General features: G+C 46.4%; 1 long non-coding RNA gene across 1 annotated transcript in view; it reads right to left on the bottom strand.

The window, feature by feature from the left end:
• Nucleotides 1-840: 840 nt before the first annotated feature.
• LOC144818911 (uncharacterized) overlaps nt 841-21,791 on the bottom strand; it is a 52,706-nt gene continuing 31,755 nt past the window's right edge. Inside the window, exons 4-5 of the long non-coding RNA XR_013607174.1 lie at nt 1,555-1,658; nt 841-1,224 (exon numbers count right to left, since the gene is read on the bottom strand). This is a non-coding gene — a long non-coding RNA (uncharacterized LOC144818911). The remainder of the gene's footprint in view (nt 1,225-1,554; nt 1,659-21,791) is intronic.

Genomic DNA, 21,791 nt, shown 5'->3' with positions numbered 1-21,791 from the left:
TGTATATACTGAATCATCACTCACCCTCGTGCCAAAACCAACCAGTATGTGTGTGTGCTTGAGGATTAGATGGCTGTGCAGTAATATTTGTCTTTTTTCTCTTTCTGAAGCAGGGTGTACCTTGTCCCTTTTTGTGAATGTTGTAATGTGTTGCTTTTGCTCCCGGATGGTGTGAATGGTCTTGTGTGTATCAGGTATGAAAGGTGCGTGAATGGCCTGTAAAACGGTTGGTGCCTTGTCGTGGCTTTACAGCTCACGAGTTGCGAGTCACTGGTTCGGTTTTTATGCATTTAAATACTGACAGAGCATTTCATTTGTGTGAAATCTCTTGTTAATAAAATTTTATGTACTGAACCATCACTCGCCCTCGTGCCAAATCCAACCAGTATGTGTGTGTGTGTTTGAGGAATAGATAGCTGTGCTGGAATGTTTGACTTTTGAGTGTCTCTGTTAAGGTGTACATTCCATCTAAGAATAACCTACTAAATGTAGATATTATTGTTAAACCATGGGAGTTTATGGTGATGTTTTTCTTGTGAATTCCAAGTTATTTTTTTATCCACAATGTCCTGCAAACTTGAAAATGTTTGTCACAATTTCCATGCAATATTGTCCCAAAAATCTCACGCTGTAGAACTAAACACATAATTAAGTCAAAACAATTTGGTTTTGCAAGGCAGGTCGAAGTGAATAAACAGAGAGAGGTACCCCTTAACACATCAAGGGAATTGAGGTTAAACAACCTGAAGTAACTGTATTCCCCTGGCTATGAATATACATTTGTCTACATAAGAACAATAGCAATCTATCAAATACAACTACGTTAAAAACAAAGGAATCTTTTTATAGGTGTTTGTTTATTACACTTGTAAAATCATACAGAAAGAATTAATACATCAGATTTTTCCTAACACATTCAAAGATCTTGATTAATACACTCAATAATCAAAAATAAAAACAATCAATTATGACCTGTATAATTGCAACAAAAGACAGAAAAGGGTAAAAACATTAAATTTGTTCAATACATGGTGTACATCCAGTATCCTTATAATTGCCCTCTATGTTATGCCACCATCAGATCTGTATGTCAACACAAAGGCCGAAAGTTTGGATTGTACTAGGATGAAGCGTCGCAGCGTTTCGATGGATTCAGCTGATAAAAACCATCTTTATCAAGACTTCACAATGTTCTGTCATTTCAATAGGGACAATAATGTTACCCTATAATAAACATACATATAATTAGTGTGGAGCATTACAACATAAACAATACTTCCAAAAGCTTTCCTTTCTATTGGTCACTGTACACATAATACCCTGGTCTACATTGAATAATAACAATGTAGAATCAAGTTTCTCTCTTAATCATGGATCTTTCAAAAATACGATTCTTAAAATAACATTCCTCACTGGTATGTGCCCATTTGGTGTTTAATATCTCTCCATTTCAGTGCTAATTTATTTAATTCTTATGGAGATCTACTTCGTTCTTATGGCACATTTTTACCCTAATTGTCCTTTATATTGTTATTATCTAATCAGGTCTCTTACCCTTGATAGATTTGGGATCTTCTGAAAAGATATCAATCCTTTGATTAATCACGGAACTGTGTTAAAAACATTTTTTGGGGGCGGTCTTGAGCCTTTTCTTTGTCCTGTAAAGTATAATATACATGTGTTGCTATTTGAGGCAAGCCAGACAAAATTCCTATTAAAATCGGAGAGTAGTTGCATCTTTACTCTTATCACTAAACATGTATCCCCTTTCCAATGCCTACCTTGCACAACTAATTTCGTGGGCTTGTGTATCGGGTTAAGTAATGGTTCAATACTTCTCGTCCCACTGTTTATGGACCTTAGCCCTATCGGAATCTGCAACAAGATTATCGTAATATGTAAAGACAAACTCTATATAGCACCATATAATCTATCTGTACCTCCACTGATGTTTATTAAAAACATAAGGCATACCTGTTAAAATGACCTGCTATATTTAGAACCACCCGTGTTTAATTCGTGGCGGAAGAGGTCGTCTCAATACGCCCACTGGCGAAGGGATGCTATAACCATACAGAAACGAGAAAAGGAGAGGGGCTTAGAGTTCCTAATTAGTTATTTCAATCCCCTTTACACGTCCTAACCCGTCTCCTCCGTATAGCGTTATGTGCTGGCATTTTACCTTAAATTTCCCGTTCGTCTTGCTGCCTCTTGGGTTCCGTCTGAAGATACAAAGGGCCTGACGGAATTGCCCAGTTAAGTATAGGCTATAGTGCAATCCATTGGTTGCTGCATTGCCTAATTAACCAATGGTTGTGGGGTTTCTACATCCTGGGCATGGAAATGTGCCTTTTTCCTATGCTACTTGCTGATTGGTAGTCGCCTTTCTGTGAATGCGGAAGTATGGAAAGCAAGCGCTTCCTCTTTAGTCCGCATCCGCGTTTCTCTAAGCCTATTGGATGACCTTTTTATGTGGTTACACTCATTTCCCTATTGGCGGGATCTATCATGAAATACATAAGAAACTCATAAGACACTCCCTCCCATCCGTCCTGACATTCACTATACCGATCCGGAAGGTTTGAAGCGCGTTCTCTTATTTATGATAAAATCAGCTTCTTCCACATTAAAATTCTATACCTGGTGCTCTAGTGTTTGACATCGTGGTCCCTTAGTATCGCTATCTCCCGCATGACTACTACCCAACGGAGATCTTATTAAAAAGATCATATATAACCTCATATAATGCATGGGAGCCACCTGATCCATTAATCCCCCTTGACTTTTCGGCAAAGTGGGATGTGACCCCTATAGGTGCTGCCCATTGATAAACGTTAGGGACCGAGTGAGTCTCCAGATGGAGTACCATCAAATGGCTACTCCAATGCCCACATACTTTAATTACACCGGGTTAAATACATTTTGCCCAGTCTTCTCGGGTATTCAGACCTGTGAGAACAGTGTTCAAGTGACAAATAAACCATTGTTCCCGGATTTTTCGCATTGCATCTACATCTCCCCCTCGTCTGTTTACCCTGATCTTCTCTAGAATAAACCACCTAAGCTCTTCACATGTGTGTTTTTTCTTGGTGTAATTATCAGTCAGGGGGGCATTAGTTTTGTTAGTACGAATAGCTGATTTATGTTCTAAGATTCGGATACGTAGTTCCCTGCTTGTCTCGCCTACGTAGCCTAGATTACAGGGACAGTATTAAATATATTATATTTTTGCTACGGCAATTGTTGAAAGTTTTAGATATTAATGTTTTGCCGGAGAATTTAAGATCTTTACTCTCTATGCAGTGGGGACAGATGGAGCATGTGCCGCATTTGTAATTGCCATTTGCCACTGTTCCATTTAACGTTAGTTGTGATTCTCTAGGGGTTTTGTACGTGTGAACTAAACAGTTTTTAATCGTTTTGTTCCTTCTAAAGGAAAAAAGGGGTTTATTTAAGTGGTTCTCTGTGTCGTAATTCAAGATCTTCCAATTTCTATTTATAATATTTTTAATTTGATTGCTTACGTGTGAATATTGTGTCACAAACACAATTCTATCCAGTGAGGCCTTGTTCTTCATTTTATTCTGATCTAACAGGCTCTCTCTGTCATAAAAACGGGCACGTTTCAATGACTGTTTAATAAGTTTATTGGGATAACCCCTCGCTTTCAACTTCTTTTTGGTATTGTTTGCATGGTAATAGAAGTCATTTAAATCAGTACAATTCCTTCTCAATCTGAGAAACTCTCCAAAGGGGATATTGTTTTTTTGAGCTTTGGGATGATTGCTGGTATATAGGAGCAAAGAGTTTTTATCCGTAGGTTTAGTGTATAGCTCTACTTTGAGTATTCCTTCCTCAGCTTTAATAATAATGTCCAAGAATTCAACCCTGTCATTACTGTAGTGCCCTGTAAATTTTAGATTGGGGTCTCCCAGGTTAAGCCATTCAAAGAAAGAATCAAGTTCCTCGCTGGCACCGCTCCATATGAAGATGATATCATCAATGTAGCGGTGCCAGCTGGAGATGTTCTCAAAGAATGGAGCAGCCTCATTAAAAATATGTCTGTTTTCGAAATTTTCCACATAAAGGCAAGCCAGACTGGGGGCACAAGTGGCCCCCATACTGGTCCCCTTAGTCTGTTAAAATAGGTCGTCCTTAAAGAGGAAGAAGTATTTCTTTAAGATAAGTTGGATGTCTGATATAATAAACTCACTGTTACCTCCTCACAGGTCCTCGGTTGCTAAAATCCCAGATACCATCTGTATGGTGTCATTTTGTGGTATATTGGTATAGAGGGCTTCAATATCACGGGTGACCAGACACTGGGTCACCCTATTGGGTAAGGGTAAAAATGGTACCTCACTTGTGTGGGAGGCCCAAGTACCCGCGACAGGCAAGAGCCCAAAACATTTTGAGGCAACATCGAAATTGCCTATCAAAAAATGTTTTGGGCCCTTGCCTGTCGCGGGTACTTGGGCCTCCCACACAAGTGAGGCACCATTTTTATCGGGAGACCTAGGGAAACGCTGGGTGGTAGGAAATTTGTGTGAGCCCAGTGATGCCACGCTTTCCCACACAAAAATGTGTGAAAAAACAGATTTTTTCAGCTAAAATTGAGGTTTGCAAAGGGATTCTGGGTAAGGAAACGTTGGGGGTTCCACGCACGCCATAACTCCTTGGAAGCCCCCGGGTGTCTACTTTTCAGAAATGTGTGGGTTTGGTAGGTTTCCCTAGATGGCCGTCGAGCAGGGGGCCAAAAACACAGGTGACCCCCCTTGCAAAAGCAGGTGGTTTCGACATAGGCAATTTTGAAGTCGCCTCACTACGTATTGGGCCCTTGTCTGTCGCGGGTACTTGGGCCTCCTACACAAGTGAGGCACCACTTTTATCGGGAGACCTAGGGGAACGCTGGGTGGTAGGAAATGTGTGAGCCCTGTAATGCCACGCTTTCCCACATAAAAATATGTGAAAAAATTAATTTTTGTTCGTCTAAAATTGAGGTTTGCAAGGGATTCTGGGTAAGGAAACGTTGGGGGTTCCACGCAAGCCATACCTCCTTGGAAGCCCCCAGGTGTCTACTTTTTAGAAATATGTGGGTTTGGTAGGTTTCCTTAGATGGGCGTCGAGCACAGGTCCAAAAACACAGGTGACCCCCCTTGCAAAAGCAGGTGGTTTTGACATAGGCAAATGTGTGAATAAACTGATTTTTTCAGCTAAAATTGAGGTTTGCAAGGGATTCTGGGAAAGGGAACGTTGGGGGATCCACGCAAGCCATACCTCCTTAGAAGCCCCCGGGTGTCTACTTTTCAGAAATGTGTGGGTTTGGTAGGTTTCCCTAGATGGCTGTCAAGCACTGGGCAAAAAACCCAAGTGACCCCCCTTGCATAAGCAGGTGGTTTTGACATAGGCAATTTTGAAGTCGCCTCACTAGGTTTTGGGCCCTTGCCTGTCACGGGTACTTGGGCCTCCCACACAAGTGAGGCACCATTTTTATTGGGAGACCTGAGGGAACGTTCGGTGGTAGGAAATTTGTTGAGCCCAGTGATGCCACACTTTCCCACACTAAAATGTGTGAAAAATAGTTTTTTTCATCTAACATTGAGGTTTGAAAAGGGTTTCTGGGTATTGGAACGTTCAGGGATCCACGCAAGCCATACCTCCTTGAAAGCCCCAGGTGTCTACTTTCCAGAAATGTGTGGGTTTGGTAGGTTTCCCTAGTTGCCGGCAGAGCTAGGGTTCACAAACTACAGCTAGGCACTTTGCCAGAAAAGGATCATTTTTCACTGTGAAATTGAGGTATGACCATGTTGCGTTTTGTGCCGTTTCCTGTTGCAGTCACTAGGCCGACCCACACAAGTGGGGTACCATTTTTCTCGGAAGACCTTGGGGAACGCAGGGTGGAAGGAAATTTGTGGATACACACAGACTCCAGAACTTTCTACCACAGAAATGTGGAGAAAATGTGTTTTTTTTTTACAATTTGTTAGGTTTGAAAGGGTTTCTGGGTAACAGAACCTGGTGGGAGGCAGTCAAGTCACCCCATCCTGGATTCCCCGGGGTGTCTAGTTTTAAAAAATGTATAGGTTTACTAGGTTTCCCTAGGTGCCGGCAGAGCTCAGGTTTTCACTGCAAGATTCATGTACAACCATGTTGCGTTTTGCGCCGTTTTCTGTCGCAGGCAGTAGGCCAAACCACACAAGTGAGGTACCGTTTGTATCGGGAGACTTAGGGTAAGTCAGATTTGTAAATCAACTGTTATTACCGGGAAACACCAATGACATCGATGGAAATACAATAGCACCGCGACGTTTACATCGCATTGTCGTTGCCATCGCAGCATTTTGCTGCGTTGGCTAAAACGGAACGATGGCATTAACATCGCATGCAATTACAACGCATGCGTTGTTAAAATGCCATTACTCTGCATAATTCGGAACGTTTTAATGTAAACGGAAACGGAAGATTAAAGGTAAAATGGGAAATGACATTCAGAAAAATATTAAAGGTAAAATGGGAAATGACCTTCAGAATGGAAACGGAAACGAAAGATGACAGGTAAAATGGGAAATGAACGTTATAATGTAAAATGAACTTTAAAATGTAAAATGTGAACGGAAGATGAAACTTTAAATGGGAAATGACCTTCATAATGGATACAACGGAAACGGAAGATGAAACGTAAAATGGGAAATGAACGTTATAATGTAGAATTGGAAAAAAACTTTATAATGAATTAAGCTTTTGAAAATTGGAAAAAAAATATATAATGAATTAGGCTTTTGCAAAAATGCGGACAGAATAAGATAAATTCTTTTGCGAAAAAAGGACTAACAAATATAGCTTACAATGGCCGCGTCGACAGTGAGAGGATGTGGCCTAGCGGGTAGGTGTGCCGACTTAGGTGTGGTCAACAATGGTTCGAGACTCCTATCAACTCGGCGAAATGAAATTGCCAGCGCTAAATTACATTTTTATTACTGTATTACTGGATGCATGCATGGATGCCTCTAAGGATGGATGCATGGATGGGTGGATGGATGAATGCATGCATGGCGGATAGATGGATGCACGGGTGTATGCATGGGTGGGTGGATGCATGGATGGATGCATGGGTGGGTGTATGGATGGGTGCATGGATGGATGGGTGTGCATGGGTGGATGGGTGTGCATGGGTGGATGGGTGTGCATGGATGGATGCATGGATGGGTGGGTGGATGGATGGATGGGTGGATGGGTGGATGGATGCATGGATGGGTGGATGGATGGATGTGTGGGTGGATGGATGCATGGATGGGTGGATGGATGGATACGTGGATGGATGGATGCATGGATGGGTGGATGGATGGATGGGTGTGCATGGATGGGTGGATGGATGCATGGATGGGTGTATGGATGCGCAGCAAAATGCTGCGATGGCAACGATAATGCGATGTAAACGTTGCGGTGCAATAGCACCGCGATGTATTTCCATCAATGTCATTGGTGTTTCCCGTCTGCCACATCTCAAACCGCATCCATACATACATGGGGGCTAGTGTCAGCTTTCTTCAGCCATTCGTGTATTTTCTCTAGCCACCCATCCTCCACTGCCTCAGTGGAATGTTGATTACAATTGGTGTCAGTTCTCTGGGGCATTCCCACGTCACCGGTCTGCTGTATTTTAGTGGCATGAGATGTATTATGTCATGTTGTTGGGGCCTGTTTTTGCCTTGTGACGCTCTGCTTGAGCTGTGTGCGAGCCATTCGATCACTCATTATTGGTGGACTCAGTACTGCATGCTGAAGAGATTCAAACAACATGTACCTAGGCACACCAGGGAGACTCCCTTGCAGACAAGGGCAGCCATGTGAAATGTGCATCGACCCTGCTGGTTTACATGGGTGGGTCTTCTGCAGCTTATTTTTATGGCTGAATTTTTTTCCAGTGACGTCAGTTTTGAGTAGCAGCCCCATCACTCTTACAGGTAAAAAGGCTATTTTGGTGGATGTGCTTGAAATAACTCTTGCTTTATTTTAAGACCATTGATCTCGTTGCTCCAGGAGGGGGCGGCAAAGGCATAAGCATGAGCACATCCATGCTGTATGGGGAGCACTCAAACAGGGGAACTATAATTTTGCCTTCATTCTGTATTGGGGCTAGACAATCTCGCTCCAGAAAGTGGTGGGGGTTACGAAGCGAAAACCAGAGCTTTTTCTAGGGTTATTGTGGAGCAATCTAGCAGGTAAATGGTATTTTGCTTTAAGTGTTGAATATGTGCCTGCCCTTCACCAAGAATGCTTGGCCTGCTTAATGCAGCAGGGAGGTGCAAAAATGCTGCAACGTGGATTTTTCATGCTACTTAGCTAGAAACAATTCGAAGATGCCTTCTCAATGCATGAGACGCTTGGCTCCCTCGCTTGAGGGGGAGGGTTGGAAAGGGAGAAACATGGACGTTTTAAATATTGTATTGCAAATACTCTAACGGGGAAATGCTATTTTACTGGGAGTGCTTTTAAGTGTCTGTTGTTCATAAAAGATGCTTGGCAGCCTCGCTTTAGGAGGGAGGCTCATAAAGGCCAAGACCAAAAGAATAAACATTTTTATGTAGCGTGGGGAGCACTCGGACAGTGGAAATGCATTTTTGCTAAGACTGGTTGGAAGTGTCACTGCAGTTCGTGTGAGATAATACTGAAGGACCATAAAGGCTGAAGCATGGACTTTCCAGAGTAAGCAGAGCCCGCTGACAGGATCATGGCTTGACTGCTCATTAATTCACCAGGCATTTCCCTTGTGGGCTGGGGGCACTGGAGGCTGGTTTTTAGGGCAGGAGGCCACTGCTGTAGCCTTCATTACTTTTATCCAGCTTACTCTGGTATTTACAACAGGTACTTTAAGAGTAGGGGGATCTTCAGGCGAGAGCGAGGAAAGAGAGGAATTAAAAAAAACGGAAACAGTTACAAACCTTCGGCATTACACAAGGAACAAACATTGGGAACGGAAAAACGATTCAAGTGGCAATGGAGCGATGTTAAGATGCCATTAAAATGCCATTACACACACTTACTGATTCGAAAGTCTGTCCATGGGGTCACGACACAGCCACAAATGGCTGCAGACGTGGTGGGAAATACAATATATACCCCCACCCCCCACAAACCCATTGGCCGCATTTGTTTTTACTGTGTGGCCTCAAACGGCGCGTTGTCATGTCGCGCGATGTTAAATCGGCGATGTGACACGCGCTCCAATGGAATTGCCGCATTTGCGGTGCAACTACTTGCGATGCCATAATGCCCGGTGAGATGGCCGATGCGATGTAATGCCCGCGATGTGAAGTGCTGCGAGGACATTAACATCGACGGATCGTCATACAACCGTTATTACCTATTGAGTTTTCATGCATTTCTTCCTTCCAAATGAAAGACATTGTTTAAAAAAGAAGTCATTTTGAAAAATGACCAATAATTCTCATGCTAGTATGAGTATTCTCAATTTTGAAAATGTTCAAATATATACTGTTTCTAAACTCTATAATTTGTACCCAATTCAGAAATACATAGGTGTCTTTCATACCGATTTTTCCATGTATACATTTTCTCAGAATAATTGCTCTATACCTGGTACATAATAAAATACCATTGCAAGTTGCTGCTCAGTTTTTGGCTCTGGGTTCCTCGGGTTCTTGGTGAACCCACAAGTCCTATATATCCCCACAACCAGGAAGATCCAGCGGATGTAACGGTATATTGCTTTCATAATTACAAGAAGTTACAGGTGAAAACGTTGAGACAAAAGGCTGTTTTTTTCAACTAATTCTCAATTTTTCCAATATTTAAATGTTAGTTTCTATAAAGAAACCTTCATGGATTTAGACAAATGACCCTTTCTAAATTCTGAATTTTGTCTACTTTTTTAAAATGTATAGCTTTCCAGGATCCATTATTGCTTTCATACTCATTTTTACCATTAACTGGAAGGAGGTTGAAAGCACTAAAAATAGCAAAAAGAGGCTATGTCCCAGAAAAATGCCAAAACTGTGTGAAAAATGTTGGTTCTCTGACAAAAGACTGTCATTCCCTAAAAGCTGGGAACATGGTGATTTCAGCCATACAAACCCTTTTTTGATAACATTTGCAGGGAAAAACCCGGAGGCTTTCATTTGCAGCCCGTTTTTCCCATTTTTCTGAAAAAAACTAAAATGTTACTGTATTTTGCTTAATTTCTGGAACCCCTCCAAGGGAATCCACAAACCCTGGGTACCTTTACAATCCCCATGATGTTGGAAGAAAAGGACGCATAATTGGCGTGGATACCTTATGTGGTCAAAAAGTTACAGGGGCCTAAGCGCGCAGTACCCCAAATAGCCAAAAAAAGGCTTAGCACAGGAGGAGAAAAAGCCTAGCAGTGAAGGGGTTAAAGTATAGATCAGCCGCCAACCGCAGCTTTTCCCTGACCCCACCATCCCGCAGGCATCATGGTGCTAGTCTCAGGAAGGTGGAAGCATCAAACCTCGGAATTGGATCCCCACTGTGGAATGATCTGAAATCCCCCATGCATAGTGTACCACCTCCACAAAGTATCCCACCTAGACGTGTTGTGTGAAGAAGTAACCAAGCCGAGAAAAGGAGCCATGTGGGGCCGAGTAATAAGTATATTGCTTCAGGTGTGGGTTGCAAGTTCTCCAAAGGTCAATTAAACACAATGCAGACACAATGGCTGGGAGAGCCTCACCATCTGTACGCCCCCGTGCAGTGCTTAGACTATCAAGGCTGGGATCTATTACCAAATGCATGCCCCCCCCCCAAGCAGGAGAACCCTAGTGGGCAGCTCCAACAGAAGGGTACTGACTTTTGGGAAGACCATAGCCTAAAGCCTCAGTGGCACATAGAGGGAGCAGATATTCAAGGCACAGCCCTCCCACGTACTTGACAGAGCAACCTGGGGGTCGCACCACGTGCGAGTTGGGATGAAAGGCAACGTCTTTTCAATTAATATTCCGTCGAGTAGCCTGCCTGGTCCAACAATTTATACCCAAAGCGATCTAAGGCCTTATAATGATTGCCTCAGAGATATGTTTCTTGCACCAACATTATATTAGGGGAGTGGCGCCTAATGTGTTGTAGTACTAAAGTACGCTTGATTTTATTACCAAGCCCATTCACGTTCCAGGTCCAGAGGTGAATGCAACTATGTCATGTCCCTGCCATAGTTGTGATCGTGTGAAGTGGCCCTTCCCTGGCTCAGAATTCTCACGCAATACCTAGTCCTTGCACCTGTTAGCGTATTGTGCTGATGAGCAAACGGTTTAAACAACTCAACGAAAAACATGAAACCCGTGGCCCCCCCGATACTTCCCTGCATCTTGAGTTGCAAACTACCAAATTCCCCAACCTGCAGAGTGTCTGTCGCCCAAACTTGTGCATGTAACTACAGGAGGGTGTTACTGTCGCTGTGAACTGTTTGGAGTATGATGCAGTTAATCTCAAAATCCCCTGACAGTAGGGGGCCCCCCTCTCACCACCCGACGTAACATCATTCCCCGCAGGCCCTCTCGCTGCGGGACACCCCTCCGGCATTCGACACTGTCTGCCACCGCACCCTTGTGCAGCGCCTCAGCAACGTCAGAATCCAGGAGAAGGCACTGGAATGGATCATCTCCTTCCTCGACGGAAGAACACAGAGAGTCCGCCTACCACCGTACAAGTCAGAGGCCACCGAAGTCATCTGCGGCGTCCCTCAAGGATCCTCGCTGAGCCCCACCCTCTTCAACGTCTACATGAGCCCCCTCGCGGCCATCGCACACCAACACAACCTCAACATCATCTCCTACGCTGACGACACCCAGCTGATCCTCTCCCTGACCAACGACCCCGCCGCCGCCAGAGCCAACCTTCACGAAGGGATGAAAGACGTAGCCGAGTGGATGACGACCAGCCGCCTGAAACTGAACTCGGACAAGACGGAAGTCCTCATCCTGGGCTCCTCGCCCTCTGCCTGGGACGACTCCTGGTGGCCCCCCGCCCTGGGCACCGCTCCCAAACCAACAGACCACGCACGCAACCTGGGCTTCATCCTGGACTCCTCCCTCTCCATGACCAGACAAGTCAACGCCGTCTCCTCGTCGTGCTTCAACATCCTGCGCATGCTACGGAAGATCTTCCGGTGGATCCCCACCGAGACCAGGAAGACGGTCACCCAGGCCCTCGTCACCAGCCGACTGGACTACGGCAATGCCCTCTACGCCGGAACCACCGCCAAGCTCCAGAAGAGACTCCAGCGGATCCAGAACACCTCAGCCAGACTCATCCTCGACATCCCACGACACAGCCACATCTCCGGACATCTGAGAGACCTGCATTGGCTCCCCATCAACAAGAGAATCACCTTCCGTCTCCTCACCCACGCACACAAAGCCCTACACGATCAAGGCCCGAGCTACCTCAACAACCGCATCAACTTCTACGCTCCCAAACGCCATCTCCGATCAACCAGTCACGCCCTCGCCGCCGTCCCCCGCATCCGAAGAACGACAACAGGAGAAAGGTCCTTCTCCTACTTGGCCGCCAAGACCTGGAACTCCCTCCCGACCGACCTGCGCCTGACCCAAGACCACCTCTCCTTCAGGAAGAAGCTCAAGACCTGGCTGTTCGAGCAGTAGCAGCACCCCCCCCCCCCCCCCAAGCGCCTTGAGACCCTCCGGGTGAGTAGTGCGCTCTATAAATGTCTATGATTGATGATTGATTGATTGATAAACTTTCCCAACCACCTCAAAACAGAAATGAAACAATGGTAGCAGATCACTGTCTGTTCAGTCAGAGTTCTTTATTTATAAGGAGCAGTCTTTCGATGGGACGGGCCAGGCGAGGACGCCACAGGATGTGATGCAGGATGATTGTCTCTAGGAGGGGTCTCTGCCTTACAACCCCCTACCACATCCAGCTACTCGCCAACCTCCAGCCAGTCCCAGGACTCCTCTGGGATCGTGAAGTGTAGCATTTTACCATCAGCAATGATGCGAAGTTTGATGGGGTAAAACATCATATACTTGTTGGCCTTGTCCTTAAGGGCTTTCTTGACTGAATCGAAGCTCCGTCTCAAGCGTTGCACCTGGAAGGTGAAATCCAGGGAAAAAAAACATATAGTAGAGGAGTTCTGATAATATAAATAGCCATGGGATCGGGCCACTTGTAGGATGGCATCTCGGTCTCTGTAGTTACACACCTGAGCTATCAATGTACACGAAAAGGCCCAAGGTGTGGCGGAGGCCCCAGTGCCCGACACGCCCTTTCAATGGAGAAGTACTTGGAGAGTCTTTTTTGGGTAGACGATTTTAAGATGAGGTACTCCAGGAAGATATCTGCAGCTTGCTCCTCCGCCCCCTCGGGGAACCCCACCATACACATATTTTTGGGGCGGTCCCTTCCCTCCTGAATCTGCGACCTCACTATATTGTTTAGTGAGCTTGGCAACCTGTTCTTCCAGTCTTTTGGTTTTAGACATGAGGCTCCCTATCTGCTATTTTGCTGTGGCGACCTTGATCGCTATATTTCGGAAGTCCACCTGCAGCAGGTTGACATCCACGGTCACTGCATCAAGCTTGGGTTCTAGTGCGAAGATGTACTGGGTCAGGTGAAGGCCGCAATACCAACCAGGTCACAGTGCATACTGGTCCATGGGCGGCTCTCGCCACACCCAGAATCCCACCAGAGCCTGACCCAGCGCATCCCCAGTGCTTCAGCTCCTCTGCGCTCCCAATTTGTACGGACCTAGAGTATCCAGGATAGGGGGAGAAGCCCGGACCGGGAACCAGGGCGGACCGGGAACCAGAGCCAGACGGCAAGCGCATCTCTCTAGGATGTTTCAGATGTTTACCCTTCCGCGCAGGCATGACCCGAGACCTAGCCAGGCAGTGGTAATTAGACGGCCCTTCTCAGGTGATTACACATTAGACATGGTGTACCCCAGTTATAACACTCAAGTTCTCCAGTTTAAAGCATTGGCTGGCATATAGAAACATTTACATTACAGAGCTGAATTAGAGGGCGATCGCCTTACCGAAGGTACGGCCTATTGACTACCATGCATGGACTCAAATTTAGCCTCACCTACCGTTCTAGAACAAAGAGATCCTGCTCGACAATACCTGATGAGATATGAATTCAGATGTTACTGTACTCCATGGCAAGATGTATAAGTAATAGATGTTAAGCTACACTCGCAATAAATACTACTGTACTGTTATTTTTTTGAAAATGCCAATAAAAATAATTTATTTAAAAAAAAAAATCCAGGATAGGGGGAGAAGATGAGCCTGGCTGGCCTCGCACTGTCACTTGCAAGGCCACCCGGCCCCGGCGAAGGAGTCTCGTACTGAGTCCTCCAAGCGAATTTGGTGTCGTTCTCGGGCCGGTAGGTCCCTAATTAGTGGATGGCTGGAGGAATTCTGGACCAGGCCAGGCTCCGGACCTTCTTCAGGGCCCCCGCCTGGACTCACAGGGCTGAGCAGCTCACATCAGTCAGGTCTGCCCTGCCTCCGCCGGCATTCATGTCCGGCCTTCGCTGGCGGACTCACTCAGTTCCCAGGCTGTGGGTCTGCCGCGAATGCTCTGCAGATACCATCGGTCAGAGGGTCGCGATCGGCTCCCAAGACCGCAATCCACTGCAGCCGATCCGTCGGGCCTAGTCCCTGCTCGTAGAAGTTCCCCACCACTGGCTGATCGTCGGTCTCCTCCGCAGCACACCATCCAGGCCAACACTGGACTGAGTGTGATTAGCTGCAGGTCGCCCCCCCTGCCGCGCGATATCCCGGCCGGTCTTTTCTCTCCCTAGTCTGCCAATCAACTGGCCTCCGATGTGAGATTAGGCGACTAGCCTCGCAGTCGACGCCACCATCTCGAGATATTCGCGCTGGCTGGCCCCACTCCGTCAAGCTTCCAGCACCACTGCTTCAACAACCCTGAACGTCGCTTTTGGTTCACTTCATCCGACCCACATGGACTCCGGGCTAGTTGGGCAGAACCCAGACGGATTGTGATGGATATTAGGAGAATAGCCACTGATGGCTAGGAGAGCCCATTCAGTGTGCGCCATCTTAGTAGGCTGCTAGCTACGCCCCCACCATAAATAATTGTTTTAATTTATGAACAAGGTATCATGGAAGCTGATAATATAATTTCTTGATTATTGTTCTTCATTTTAGAGGCACAATTCTACAGAACGAAAATACTGAAAAGGTTACCCTGGACTTTCTTTGCTAATTGTTTATTCTAAAAGATTCAACAATTACCCCAGATAATAATATATAAACTAAGAACAAAGTGTTTTGAGTTAGAGAGGAACTTTGGAAAACTGAGACAGGCCATGCTGAACCTTCACTTTGCTGAAGACTAACAGGAGGCACAACTATCCTTACCTTGCTGGGCTTATCAGCCTTCCTGTCAACGCAGACAAGAATAGCATACAATACTATTACACTATTTTCCTCATTGTTCAAAGGAGGTATACGGGTAAGATTCAAAATCAGGATTCTTCTTTGGTGCTAAGATTACTTTAGTTAGCCAAAGAAGAGAGGATGGGTTTTTAGATATTGGCATAAAGAAAGCTTCATAAATTAACCAATATGTTTCAGTATTTTCAGCTCTTGACAATGCTTGTAAAAGTTGCAGTTACTTGTTTTTATCATAGTAACTATTCATATTGTGTGCACTAGGATAGGATTTTAACTTTAAAATAAACCTTTAGAAATCGGACAGGATCCCCGACCACAAACAATGGCTTCACCAGCTGTGGTCCCTTTTGGGCAAGGAGAGACTCTCAATGGCTACGCTGGGGGACAAATCCAAATACGATAAGATATGGGCTCCCTTAATTTCCATCCTCTACAGAGTTTCAGGAATTGTCATGCCCTGCTTACTTACGAATTTTAAAACTAATCCCCGAAAGGAAGGGGAATGGTTGGTCACCCAGTGACAACCATTGGTGCGTCCTCCACCCCTCATGCCGCCCTCTGCCCTAAGTTTTAATTTCCTGGCAGAGGCTCTCGAAAGTGAAACTTATGGCTCAGAGATATGCGCTCAGCTCCATGTGCACAGACCGTGGCCCCCACACCCTCTGCTGAATGCACACTTTTAAGACATCACAGACATCTAATATTCATCTAGACACGACTAGTGATGGAGAGCGAGCTCATTTCCATATGTATACATTAGAATATATGGGTAGGAATATATAAATGACATATGTATTCTCACTTAAGCTCATACAAATATACTGAAACATATAGTCATTGGTACAGATAATGAAAATTTCCTAGCTATCGTAACAGAAAGTTTCAATTCTATTAAAGACTCTGAGGCGAGGATTATGCTTTATCTTTCTCCACTTTTAATGATAGCAACCATTTTAACTTGAGAAACAAACTAAATTTCCCATGAAACACTGGCAATGGTAGCAACAAAAGATGTCAACAGTCCCACAATGCTGCAGGACCAATCGGAGGCCAGCACTCTTCAACGTAGTCCTTCTCCTCTGTCAGCAGCTCTTCTTTGGTCGCGCGAGTTACAACACAGCTAAGACTCCGATTTGCCATTGTCCATTCCTGAGAACAAGGTAATATTAATAATTTGAACCCTACCAGGTTCATAAGACCATTAAGTTGTCAGACATAAGATACCTGCAAAAAATACAGTAGGTAATCAACAGTCCTTAAGCAGTTACAAAGTAGCTTTCACATTCATGCAAAATTGCTATACCGTAGCCAACACAGTAGCCATACATTTAAGGTTTAAACCAGAAAAACGGTATGATGTACAGCAAGTCGAAACCATTACTCACTAGTCACGCGGAGGGTTTTCAGGACACATAATCCGCGCCTGGGATAATCCTCGTCTAGGAGTCTTTAATAGAATTGAAACTTTCCGTTACGATAGCTAGGAAATGTTTTATTCTATGTCAGGACCGGAGGCAAGGATTATGCTGATTCAAAGCATACTTACAACTAGCCGAGCCACCGGCTCAAAATAAAATCGCTTAAAAGTTGAGTCCGAAGCCCAGTCAGCCGCGTTCATGATGTCTTCCAATTGAGCCCCCCTAGAAAAAGCTTTAGAAGCCATTGCAACATTGGCAGAATGCGCCCCAAAAATCATAAGGTCTATTCTCGCTTCCTGCATCACCCAATGCACCCAGCAGGCTATGGTTGGAGAGGACACCAACTTGTGCAGTTTTCTGAGGGCGATTAGAAGCTGGCGTTCTCCTGGGGCCCGAAACTCTTCTTACATTGAGTCACATGCTTTGAGACACTCCACCACACACAACTTAGATGATTCTGGAAAAGCTGGGTATTCAATGACACCGGTATTAGACTTTGTACTAGACGTCACCGTAAAGGCTACCCCCTGAGGGCCAGAAGGATCTTCCTGTGATGTCAAGGGCTCGAGCATCTGACTCCCTCCTGCAAGACGCCAAGCAAAGGAACATTGCGAGCTACGCAGATAACTCCTTCCTTGAAAGGAACCGATTAGGTTGCCACGAGAGAAACAGGTTTAAAGCCCTATTAACATCTCAAAGGGCCAAGTTATGTAGTTCCAGAAGTAAGGGTAGCCTGATGCCCCATAAAAGACTGCACACAAAAGGATGTTCCCTGATTGGGACCCCTTCTACCTGGACATGTCCTGCCGAGATGGCTGAGTGAAAGGTATTGATAGAGCCTTCTGAGCCAGGTCAGCCGAAAAAGTAAGACTTGCACAACATTGGTGTCCATGGGATCGAGGTGCCTTCGCATACACCAATGATACGACCTGTTCCAAGCGGATCTATAGTGTTCGAAGGCCTGGGATCGACCATCGTCTCCTGTAATCCTCCATGCCATGAGCTGAAATGACCCTGCAAGGACCATCTGATGTGGATTTCGATCTGGACTGAGGAGGAGAGTCGGACACAAGGGGACTGGGATTGTAGAATCCCAAGAAAGCTCCAGAAGAACTGGAAACCGAACTTGAGCCCTCAAAATGGGGGTGATCAACACCACCTCTGCCCTTTGGTGTCTGATCTAGGCGAAGCTCTGGTGATCATCACAGACGAGGGAAACGCGAAGCCCCTCTGTATGTGCCAGTCCTGTAGGAAGCGGTACAAAAGGGGGTGGTGATGGACGGAGCATCTGAACCAATCAAACACTCACACCCAGTCAAAAGATCTGGGTTTAATCCATCACCATTCTTTAGCGCACTCTGCTACCCTAGTTCAGACATGGCCATATGCAAATCAGTCTGACCCTGTGCCTCATGGGAACAGTCCAGCCTGAACTGCCAAGCCATGCCTTCCCTGGACCTGAAACAAGCTTTCTAGGACCGGTTTCTGGCATTCCAGCCGTCTTCAGCCAGGCTTGCTTGAATCCAGTGGCAAAGTGAGCAAGGGACTCACGTCTGAGCATACCCTGCCAAACTTATGGCGAACAAAGCGGTACAAAAGGGGGTGGTGATGGACGGAGCATCTGAACCAATCAAACACTCACACTCAGTCAAAAGATCTGGGTTTAATCCATCACCGTTCTTTAGCCCACTCTGCCACCCCAGTTCAGACATGGCCATATGCAAATCAGTCTGACCCTGTGCCTCATGGGAACAGTCCAGCTCGAACTGCCAAGCCATGCCTTCCCTGGACCGGAAACAAGCTTCCAAGGGCCCAGTTTCTGGCATTCCAGCCGTCTTCAGTCAGGCTTGCTTGAATCCAGTGGCAAAGTGAGCAAGCGACTCACGTCTGAGCATACCCTGCCAAACTTATGCCAACAAAGCGGTACAAAAGGGGGTGGTGATGGACGGAGCATCTGAACCAATCAAACACTCACACCCAGTCAAAAGATCTGGGTTTGGGCCTAACGCATTTTTGGGGACCTCTATTCAGAACAGCTTTGAATATATGATCTCATTTCAGCACTTTCATGCCTTCTTTGGCCAGTTCACTGACAGTGCAGAGGCACACTCATCCAAATTCTAAATGGGTTTACATCGAATTTTCAGGGATAGTGACGTACTATTGTAACCCAACAGCAACTCACTAACATCACCACAAATAATCTCTGTGACGCCCTCTCATTTATCATGTCAGGTCCCGTTTTGAACTAAAAGAAATGTTTATGGATATTGCTTGAAACAAACAAATGTTTCTGCAAAATGCCTGTAATAGACTCAAAGGGCTGGGGTCAGACCCACAGTAAGGCTTTAATGAGAAGGAAAAAGCGAGATATATAAAGCACATTAACCTGAAACCAATAACATCTCTGCACAGCTCACAGAAGCCTCAGGGTGAAAGGGTCATTATCTATAGCAATAGCGCCTGCACCAGTCTGAGACAAATGAGGGGTAACAATCAGTGAACTCTAGGCAGGGCAGATAAGCAGTAAGGAGTACGAGACACACAGCCAACGGCACCACATGAAACACACCTGCAAGGAGGAGTTACCACACAAGTCAGTGATGGCGCTACCCCATTCAGTAAATTGACTGCCCTGACCACAGCGGGCCCGCAGTGGAACAAATGCATCAACTACCATAACAATTACTTACGAGCCACGATGGAGATGGATGACACTGTGAAGAGGTCTTTGCTGCTACACTTTATGGGAGAGGAAATCTATAAACCTTTTGAGAATTTCCCTGGCAGAGGGGCAGACACAGACTACAGAGCAGCAACTACTGTGCAAAAACCACACATTGATCCAAAGGTCTCCCCAGATTATGAGTGATTCAAACTGCAGCAAGCTTAACAAGCATATGGAAATAGATGGGTTTTATGCCCGGTTAAGAGAGCTGACCATTACCTGCACCATCGACAACAGAAAGAAGTCCAAGCCTAGTTCATACAAGGATGCATATCAGTGTTACGGTGGCCAATCTGGAATGAAATTAGAGGACATACTGATAAATAGTTTGTGAAACCTTCTCATTAACAGCCAGGCCGATCAAATGGTGGTAGCCCTGACACGTGGCACAGCGGCAAAGAGTCACAGAAGTGCGACGCCATTCAAAGAGGTAGCGATGGATGCCATGAGAGAGGACTTGCTGAAACAACAAATGACAGAGTCTTGAAACATGATGACCAAATTCCGAAAGTTGTGGGCTGCCCAGCCCAGGGAAAGATGTGCTCCAAATGTGGAAAATTAAACCACTTTGCCTGAGTGTGCAGGGTGGAGGCTGGGGAAGATGGCCCCCAGCGGAGACACCGTATGGCGCCAATGCTTAGACAAATGACAGTGGATGAAGAACATCAAACTGGTGACTTTCAGTCCACAAAACAAGAAAGACAATGTGAATATGATGGGGAAAATGAAGAAGCCTTCTTAGTCTCATACATCGGGAAAGGAAAGAACAAATGATGGCGACAGCCTGTGAAGTGATGATCACAGGCACACTGGTGAGGGCTTCATTTGACACAGGAGCATTTGTAAATGTGACAAACATCAAACAGTATCAGAACCTGCCTCCTCAGCCCCCTTTAGCCTTGAAACGAACCAAGATATGATCCTATGGAGGTGGATCATGTGGACGTTCACATGTTTGGTTATCAATCAAACCAAAACCTGACTCGCGGGGGCCTGGCTTCGCACTGAAGCGAGATGGCCGCGTGAGAGAGCAGCTCCATCCCTAATTGCCCTAAAACCACATCATCCGCTAAATTTATCCTACCCCCGCTTACGGGGACAGCCCCCAGAAGTGCTCCGGTTTCTGCCTGGCAGGTCGCTGCGGCCCCCGCTGGTCCTTGGGGCGGGTTGGAAGCCTGAACGTCTCAGAGGCCTATCTGCAGCACTGATCCTGGGCCTGTGGTGACGGAGCTCCCCGCAGGTCCCGCGGGTGCGAGCGGCCGTGGAGATAGCGAGACACCGAAGATTGTGGCCTAGTCCCGGGGAGCAGAGCCGGAGGTCTTGCAGAGGCGGCGCCCTCTCCTACATCAATCCTGAGAGCAGTGGAAGAGGCAGGGTTCCCCCCCACACAGCTCCTTCACTCCACTTGACCCGCGAGCTGTGTGGGACGCCCCGGTGCCTGTTGCAGACTTATTAAGGCACCGGTCGGGTGCCCACAGGAACATTTAAGGCTGTGGGACTTCCTTGTGCGGGCGGCACCACGACTGTGCTCACTTGTTGGTTGTGACCGGCCTCGAGGGAGATTCCGGGGCAGCTGCTTCATCGTGTGTCCCTCTCCCCCCGGGCCTGCCCAGCTGAGTCTGAAAACTATTGTTCTCAACTGAGGATCGCGATCGCCCCGCTTGACATTGGTGCTGTCCATAGAGACGTACTGTGACCGGAAAGAGGCCCCTGTGGTGCTGTGCTGAGGGGCACACAATCAAACGTGTTGCCCCACTGGAAGATGAGGAAGCTGGGATCCGGCTGCTGTGCGCACGGACTCCACCTCGAGGCCTGAAGTATCCTTACCTGTAGCTCCCCCGGTCTTCATTCCCCCCCTTTATTATTCATCGCCTACGAGGGACTCAGCGCCAGTTGGGGGTGTGGTGGGGTGGGGCCCCCCTTGGTGCAGTGGCCATCTTGAGACATCTGTAGCCTGTGTCCCACCTGAAGACCCGGGACATGACTGGTGCGTCCTGCGTACAGATTGTAAGGTGAGGAGTGGTGGGCGCGCAGTCACCATGAGTGGAAGGGGCACCAAGCAGTTGCAGCAAACCAGACTGGACAAATACACCTATTCCAAGGCTGCTAGTTCTGCAATTTCCTCCCGAGATGAGTCCACAGGAGACGCAGAAGAGGGTCCTCCCGACCTTTCCTTGAAGGATGTCATGGAGGCGATAGCTGGGGTCCGCACATCGA

Source organism: Lissotriton helveticus, chromosome 2_1 (genome assembly GCF_964261635.1).
Source record: "Lissotriton helveticus chromosome 2_1, aLisHel1.1, whole genome shotgun sequence".
Classification (NCBI taxonomy): domain Eukaryota; kingdom Metazoa; phylum Chordata; class Amphibia; order Caudata; family Salamandridae; genus Lissotriton; species Lissotriton helveticus.
The sequence above is the reverse complement of the archived record's forward strand: the minus strand, read 5'-3'. Positions and strand labels throughout refer to the sequence as shown.